This window comes from Apodemus sylvaticus, chromosome 6 (assembly GCF_947179515.1).
Source record: "Apodemus sylvaticus chromosome 6, mApoSyl1.1, whole genome shotgun sequence".
Lineage (NCBI taxonomy): Eukaryota > Metazoa > Chordata > Mammalia > Rodentia > Muridae > Apodemus > Apodemus sylvaticus.
The window spans coordinates 46,703,600-46,712,809 of NC_067477.1; positions in this window are offsets into that span (position 1 = coordinate 46,703,600).

The following is a 9,210-nucleotide window of genomic DNA, read 5'->3' on the forward strand; positions in this document are numbered from 1 at the left end:
TGAGGGCCGTTCATCCAGGTCTGAAAGAAGTCAATAACAGGAGGATGACTTGTTAATTATTAACTCTGAGGTCAAGTGCTAACAGCCTAAAGTATTCTTTCAAGCTTGGAAATTAACCTCCGCTGCCAGGCATCCAGTTCTTCCTGCTCAGACGGTGTGGGCTGTGCCGTGATGACCCCTTCCCACTGTAAGGACTGTCCGCGTGTTGTTGGGAATAGCGTGAGACATTAACCAGCATCTTTTACCTTTTTCCAAGTGTCTTAGTTAGGGTTTTATTGCTGTGAGGAGACATCATGACCCGGACATCTTTTATAAAGGATAATATTTAATTGGGGCTGGCTCATAGTTCAGAGGTTTGGTTCATTACTGTCATGGCAAAAACATGGCAGCATCCAGGCGGACACAGTGCTGGAGAAGGAGCTGAGAGTTCTACAGCTTGATCTGAAGGCAGCTTGGAGAAGACTGTCTCTTCCACACTGGGTGGAGCCTGAGCACTACGAGTCCTCAAAGCCCACCTACACAATGACCACATCCCCCAATCGTAGCACTTTCCAGGGGCCAAGCATGTTCAAACCACCACACCAAGGTATTATTATTATTACTATTATTAATATTATTTTGGTTTTTTGAGACAGGGTTTCTCTCTGGAGCCCGGGCTGTCCTGGAGTTTAGTCTGTAGACCCTGCTGGCCTTGCATTCAGAGATCCACCTGCCTCTGCTATTGAGTGCTGGGACTAAAGGCATCTGCCACTACCACCAGCTCCAAGGTCTCGTCAAATAAACATTCCTCCAATAAGTATTTAATAGAAGCTCTTTTGAGAGATGCTGGCAAGTCTTAAAAAGATTCCACTCTTTTTCTATAGATGGTATTTCTAGGCTAAAAATCTCAGTCTTAGTGTCCTTGACAGAATAAAAAGAACATTTCATTTTGAAATGCCAGTGGCATGTGCCAGTGGAGAAGAACAATAGTTACTTTTCTCAAAGAACAAACTTCTGAAAGCCGAATATCACGGCATGGTCTTGCAATCCCAGCACTTGAGATGCTTTGGGGCAAGAGGCTTTATGATAAGTCTGGGGCTATTTGGGCTACATGTGAGTTCTAAGCCACCCTGAGGTAAGAGTAAGACGCTGTCTCAGAAAACAACAACAGTGGTGGAGAGAGAATCCTGCTTTCCTTATCCACCACCAACACTGATTGTATTAAAGTATTAAAACTTTCTCATTTCTTTTTTTTTTTAACTGCAAATAAAAATGCCAGGGCTGGAGAGATGACTCAGCAGTTAAGATCACAGACTGCTCTTCCAGAGGTCCTGAGTTCAATTCCCAGTAACCACACAGTGGCTTACAACTATCTGTAATGGAATCCAATGCCCTCTTCTGGTATATCTAAAGAAAGCTACAGTGTACTCATATACATAAAAAAATACATCTTAAATAAATAAATAAATAAATAAATAAATAAATAAATAAATAAATAAAATGCCCCAGGCTAAAATTTTTTTATTGCCTAATGTTAATCTTTTATTTGCTTTGCATATCTATGTATAGATTAAATGTTTTAAAATTTACTTCAAAAATTCTATGTGTATGTGCAGGCACAGGTGCACATGCACTGTGTGCACATAGAGACCAGAGGTGAATGTTAGGCCTGACTCGATGCTTTCTACCTTAGATTTTTTGTTTTTGTTTTTGTTTTGTTTTGTTTTGGTTTTTTGTTTTTTTCAAGACAGGGTTTCTCTGTGTAGCCCCGACTGTCCTGGAACTCACTCTGTAGACCAGGCTGGCCTTGAACTCAGAAATCTGCCTGCCTCTGCCTCCCAAGTGCTGGGATTAAAGGCATGTGCCACTACCGCCTGGCTCTACCTTAGTTTTTAGCTGGGGGTCTCTCTCTGAACCAGGCACTCACTGGTTGGTGAGGCTGGCTGGCTGTTGAGCTTCAGGAATTCTCCTGTTTCTGTCTGAGAGTGCCAGGCTTGCGGATGGTGCTACCATGCTCAGTTTCATGTGAGTGCTGGGATCCGAGCTCAGGTCCTTGGACTTGCATGGTAGGCCCTTCACTGCCTGATTTATCTGCCCGCCCGGCCCCATTAATTTCTTTTTTACAATTACTTTTCTCTGCCTAACTTCTTCATTTACTGTCCCTTTCTGTATGACATATATTATTCCAAAGGAATATTTTCCTTGTTCTGTTGTTAAGACAGTGTCTTCTGTATCTCAGATTAGCCTAACAATCGCCGAGGGATGGTCTTGTACTCCTCCTGATCCTCCTGCCTCCACCTTCAAAGTCCTGGGGTTACAACTGTGTACCTTCATGAGCAGTTTGTGCAGTACTGGAAGTGAAGCCAGGCCTTGTGCATGCTAAGGCTCTGGCAACCGAGCCACATCTCCAGGCTTTTTTTTTTTTTTTTTTTTGTAAACCAAATCTCACTGTGTAGCCAGAGCTGTTTTGGAATTCTTTATAAAAGCTCCTGCCAATATACTGAACCTTCCCAAGTGTTGGGATTATAGGTATGTGTTACCACAACAGGCTAAAGGACTATTATATGCAGTCAATAACAACAAACGGAGACAAATATATACAACATTTCATGAAATTAGTTCCAAAGTATTTCTAAGAAAAACCAAAGGGGAAAAAACACCCCACTTTGTTCTCCAACCTGTTGTGTATTTACACATTTCTATAAATATTCATTGTTCATTCTACACTTTGTCTGTGGGGGGGGTGGGGAAATACCATAGAGCATTTCCAGAAAGCTATCTGAAAGACTGGCCAGTGCGAGTGCATTTGAGAAGAGGAATGGAGGGATAGTGGGAGGGAACTCACCTTTTCCCATCCTCTCTTGAGACAGGGTCTCAGCAGCCCAGGCTGGCCTTGAGTTTGAACTCACCACGTCCTGGAGGATGACCTTGAACTCTGACTCCTCCTGCCTCTGCTCTCCAAGTGCTGGGATCCCAGATGTTCACCTCCATGCCTGGTGCATGGGTCGGTGGCAATTTAAGTCAAGGCTTTGAGCATGTTAGGCAAGCAGTTTTCTACCATATATATTTTTACATTTCATTAACACATGTTCTTGCTTACCATGAATGTGAACCAGCTGTTCAGGTTGGATAACTTTTGAAAGAAGCAGACAATTCAAATTTAGCTTTTTCTTTAAACAATAATCTTCTTCTTCTTTCTTTCTTTCTTTTTTTTCTTTTCTTTTTTTTTTTTTTTGTTTGTTTGTTTTTGTTTTTCGAGATAGGGTTTCTCTGTGTCTTGGCTGGCCTGGAACTCACTCTGTAAACTAGGCTGGCCTCGAACTCAGAAGTCCACCTGCCTCTGCCTCCCAAGTGCTGGGATTAAAGGCGTGCACCACCACCCGACTAACAATGATCTTCTAAAAATGATTTTTTAAGAACTATTTATTTATTTGTGTGTGTGTGTGTTGCTTGTATGTATGCATGTGGACCACTAAATGCCGGATGCCTGAGGAAGTCAGAAGTGGACCTGAGTTACTGACCACTGTGAGATGCCCGTGTGTATGTGTGTGTGTGTGTGTGCGTGCGTGTGTGTGTGTGTGTGTGTGTGTGTGTGCTAGGAATCACACCTAGGTCCTCTGGAAGACCCAATCCATCCCTCAGCCTTTTCTGACAATCTCAGTTTTCCAAGAGCTGGAAAGATTGGCTCGGTGGTTAAGAGCACTGACTGCTCTTAAGGTCCTGAGTTCAAATCCCAGCAACCACATGATGGCTCACAACCATCTGTACAGCTACAGTGATATATACATAAAATAAATAAATAAATCTTTAAAAAAATCACAAACCTGTTTGTTGCATGATCTGATGTGAAATGTCACTGTTATCATGTACTCACACGAATATTAGTTGATTTCCCAACTTTTAGTTGTTTTTATTTTTGTTGTTCTTTTGGTTTGGTTTTTTGAGACAGGGTTTCTCTGTGTAGCCCTGGCTGTCCTGGAACTCACTCTGTAGACCAGGCTGGCCTTGAACTCAGAAATCTGCCTGCCTCTGCCTCCCAAGTGCTGGGATCAAAGGTGAGTGCCACCACTGCCTGACTATTCCCAGACTTTTTAATCTGGCCTAAACTGATTTGTCATCTGATTGCAAAAACTTCAGGTACTAGCTTTGTAAAGAGCGTTACTAAGACTAACCCGTATTTGCAACTATATGGTGGGTATTCTTAGATTTCTAGATGACATTTACTCAGATTGTCTGAGTCAGGTTGGGGCTAGGGCTGAAGACAAATCTTGCGATATAGCTCAGGCTGGCCTAGAATTCACTTTATAGGCCAGGCTGGCTTCAAATTGTGCTCCTGCTCCTCAGCCTGCCAAGGATATGGGGTTACGAGCATGTGTTCTCATGCCCCGCTTGTTAGTCAGCTTTTGAATTCATCCATTTCAGTTTATGGCATTCACATTATTGTGTAATCATCACCAACTTTACAATCTAGATAATTCCGAATAACATTTTGTCAAATTAAAAAAAAAAAAGTTGCTTGGTTTCTTTTATGTAGCTGAATCTACAAAGTCATAACATGTTTGCAGTATGAAACCTTTCTAACCCAGTACAATCTCTCTCTTTCTCTTTCTACTTCATCTATTTATTCATCTCTTCACTTAATAAATATTTATATATTTATTATCTAGTGCAGCAGGAATTCTGCTAGGACTCATTGTGACTCATGGATCTGTCGTCATGCTTGTTAGCAAATCCAGAAGTTTCGATGGAGCCTGACCATACAAATAGAGAATTGTGAGGCTGGAGGTGGTAAGAGCGTGATCCGGAATTTTGTGGTGGCCTTACCAGACCTTACCTGCTGAGGGGAGGTCCAGACAGTGTATCCTGAAGAAATGGCACCAGGGCAGGCTGCTGCTTCCGTGCCCAGTGCTCTGTTAACAAGCGGTGCTCTTCCTACTGTGTTCTAGGAGTTGGCTTCTTCCAGCCGCCTGCCCGCCTCCTCCCACACTGGCCTGCGCCGGAAGCAGCAATTTCTACCCTCCTTTTCCTCACTCTCCCAGGATCCTTGCAGTCTTCTTGCTCAGGCAAGGACATGTCTGTGGGATTCTGGCCAGGGCCACTCCGTGGGGTTGCCAGAGGGCTCTCTGTTCCTGCTCCAGCTGCCTTCTTTAGGAATTTTCTTTCTATATCCAGGACCCTGGAGAACTGCATGGGTCTTTGGAGTCTCCATTTCTGGATGGAACAAGTCCTCAGTGAAATCCAAAGACCTTCCTGTTTTCCCAGACAATTTTAGATTCCTGAGCCATGAGGGACTCTGCCTCAGTATAAGACATGCTAGGGAAAAGAGTTTCTCCCTGCAGGGAGGGTCTCTGTCCAAGGCACCACTTTGGTATACTCCAAACCTGGGACAAGCTGGCTCTGTTGCTCAGCCTGTGAGAGAGACTTTTCTTCTCTCTTACAGGGAAGTTCTTTCCCCAGTATACACCAAGCAGCAGTGGCCCCAGCTTCCAGGCACACCTGCTCATGTTGTGGAAAATGCTATTTTCCTCCCTTCTGTTCTGTCAGACTCTTCCGATACTGCCTATGTTCATCTTGTTCTGCTGAGATTTCCCCTGGGACATCAGATTCTGTCCAACAATCCCATTTCCAGATCATGTGTGACAAAGCTTTTAGTCCCTTCTACCAGACGCCCCACTTCCCTTAATATCACGGCACCAGGAGACATAGATCCGCTACTAAATGCTAAGTTTGGCTTTCTTTTCAGGGAATCCCCCCCTCCCATAGAACCCCTGCCAGAATATAAAAGATAGATATTGTGAGAGCACCCCTACTCAGCTTTAAAGAAGTAACCAAAGAGGCCTGTGGTCAACTTCCAAGGTTGGGCTTGTTGTTCCATTAGCAGGGAAGGTTGTGGGAAGGCCAGGACGGATGACAGCAGACCGTAAACAGTTCTGGTGTCAGCGCGAGGTTTCTCATTTCGCTCTCAGGGCAGAAAGAGCTTACCAAATCAGCCTCAACACAGGTCCACAGAGTTGTCTTCAGTTGCGTGGTGGGAATTGTGTGGTGGGGATTGCATGGTGGGAACTGCGTGGTGGGAACTGCGTGGTGTGAAGTCACAGGCACAGGGGCTCATCCTAACCGCCCAGAAGCAAGCAGCAAACAGCCAGGATTGCCTCATTCACACCACAAGAACTACACACTGCAGAAATGCAGCCTGCATGTAAAGTGGCTTGCCCTGACAGACAAGCTGGCCCCACCCTGAGACTCACCACAAAGTGTGAGTGGTTCTTTTGTTCCCTACTAGGCATGCAGTATATGTTACAAAACAAAAATGAAAAACAACAACACCAACAACAAAACCACTTTTTCTTTAAGACAAAAATTACAACTGGGCAGACTTCGAAGAACACACAAAATCCTCTTCAGTATTCTCCAATCATCTTCAAGGGTGACCCTGAGCACTTCCAAGAGTTGGCCCAGCATACCTACTTCTTTTTGTAATTATTGGTTTCTTTTGTTTTCTTTCTTCCTTTCTTCCTTATTTGTTTGCTTTTGAGACAAGGTCTTTCTAACTTTGGCTGTCCTGTAACAGGTAAACCTCCAGGCTAGCCTGGTTTAAACAAGGAGTTCCAGGACAGCCAGAACTACAAAGTGAAACCCTGTTTCAACAAACAAAACCTTTACAATATAACAAAATGGTCATGTCTATCAAAACATTCATCTTTCTGGAATTATCTTTTTTCCCCCTTATAGTAGGGCTACACTGGATCTTGTCATCCTCCTGCCTCTGCCTTTCGGGCGCTGGGATAAGACACAGAAGCTACCACACTTGACTAATATCTTTGTTGTGTAGACTTGACCTGTGAAGGGCTACAGCTCCTATGTGGCTTGTCTCTACAGTTAGCAAGGAAAATGGGTTCTAATTACTTGTGATTTTCAAATGTTTTTCTCTTACTAAATATATTAACAATTCATTATTTTATTTAATTCTTGGTTTAACATCTCCTATATAAAGCTACTTGAAGATTTGGTTTTATTCTGTAATTTTGTGTGTGTGTGTGTGCGCGCGCGCGTGCACGCGTGTTGATCAGAGATCAAATAGCAGAACTTAGTTCTTTCTTTCTTTCTTCAGGGTACCAGGGATTGAACTCAAGTCATCAAGTTTGGCCACAAACATCATTTCTGGATGAGCCATCTCACTGGCCCTGATGGTCTGGCTTTATATTCAGTTTAATTCTTGATTTCCATGCCTACCTCAGATGAATAATCTTTCACAAAATGGTACAGAGTTAGGCATGGTGGTAATCTGAGAATTTAGGAGGCAGAAGCCACAAATCTGAATCTAGACTGTTATGTTTTGAGACCCTGTCTCATAATACATTTTTAAAATTTATCTATCTATCTATCTATCTATCTATCTATCTGTCTGTCTGTCTGTCTGTCTGTCTATCTATCTATCTATCTATCTATCTGTCTATCGGACTAGAGGGAGAGCTCAGTGGTTTAGAGCACTGGCTGCTCTCTCAGAGGACTCAGGTTTGATTCCCACCAGCACTCATATGGAAGCTCAGAGTCATCTGCAGCTCAATTTCCAAGGGACACGATACCTTTGTCTGACCTCTGAAAGCAACAGGCATGACCGTGGTGCACAACCATACATCCAGGCAAAAACTTGCACATAAGATGAATTAATCTGATAATAAAAATTCAATCTACAGGTTCATTCAGAAAAATGTCCAGGAGGTCCAGCAGTTTGGGTTGTAAGTGCCAGTGCACGTGACTTGTTTAATGGGCATGTCACTCTCAGCGATGAGAGCGCCATGGGAAGGTCTCAGTTGCACTTTTCTGTGATAAGCAATCATATTTCTACTCATTACTAAACGATCACCATTACCTTGAAGGGACCATTCCTTTTTTCCTGTTCCCCAAATATTATCTGTCAATACTGCATACAACTGAGAGCCACTTGCTAGGCCTGGAACAGCCAGTGCCAACTGAAGTGTGAAGCACTTTTAATAAAAGGAAATTGCATAATGTATCCACATTGGCGGATTTTAAGTGTCTTAATAGAGCATGCCAGTAACCTCTCTGTTTTACCCAAACAATTTAGTCTGACTTTAATCACATTTTAAACAATACTGAAAAATAACCAGTTGTGGAGTGGTTCAAGCCTTTAATCCCAACACTCAGAAAGCAGAGGCAGGCAAGTTTCTGTGGGGCCTACATAGTGAATTATAGGCCATTCCTGGATACCTGTCGTGACCCTTCACAGTGAATACTACAAAATGACTCTGACAACATTTTAAGGTATTTTTTTTTTTATTATTAAAACAAGGAACCCATGGGCTGGAGAGCTGGCCCAGATATTTAGAGCTCTAACTGTTTTTGAAAGGACCTAGGTTTGATTCCCAGCACCTGTAGAGCTGCTGACAACAGTCTGTAAATCCACGTCTGGAGGTCTTCTGCCCTCTTTTGGCCTCCACAGGCACTGCAGGCAAAGTGCCCATAAAAATAACCTTTTTTTTTTTTTTTTTTTTTTTTGGGATTTGGTTTTTTCGAGACAACTTAAAAAAAAAAATCGCCAGGCAGTGGTGGCGCACACCTGTAATCCCAGCACTCTGGGAGGCAGAGGCAGGCGGATTTCTGAGTTCGAGGCCAGCCTGGTCTATAGAGTGAGTTCCAGGACAGCCAGGGCTATACAGAGAAACCGTGTCTCGAAAAAAAAAAAACAAATCCAAAATACAAAAAAAAAAAAAAAAAAAAAACAAAAACAAAAAAAAAAAAAAAAAAACTAGCTCAGTGTTGATTCTGGTTTGGACCTTCATGTCATAACCTGTCAATAAAGAAAAATTAATATGAACAAAACTGAGTATTAAACAAGAATATTGTGACTAGATTTCACATGTGAAACTACATGCCCCAAATGTACTTATTGGAGCAGGCCATGCTATGATTCCTTTCTTCTTTCTTTGTCCCTTCTTTTTGAGGATTCACCATCACAGTGAACTACATTAAAGCCTTATCATATTTCATCCTCAACCTAAAGAAATGATCCACTTGAGAAATATACAATCATGCTGATGAAATCAATAAAGAGCATAAGAGTCCTGAGACCTTGGGCTGGAGAGATAGATGGCTTAGAAATTAAGAGTGCTGGCTGTTCTTCCAAAGGACCGGGGTTCAATTCCCAACACTCCCATGGCAGTTCCAGCTCTTGGGGATCTGATACCCTTACACACACACACACACACA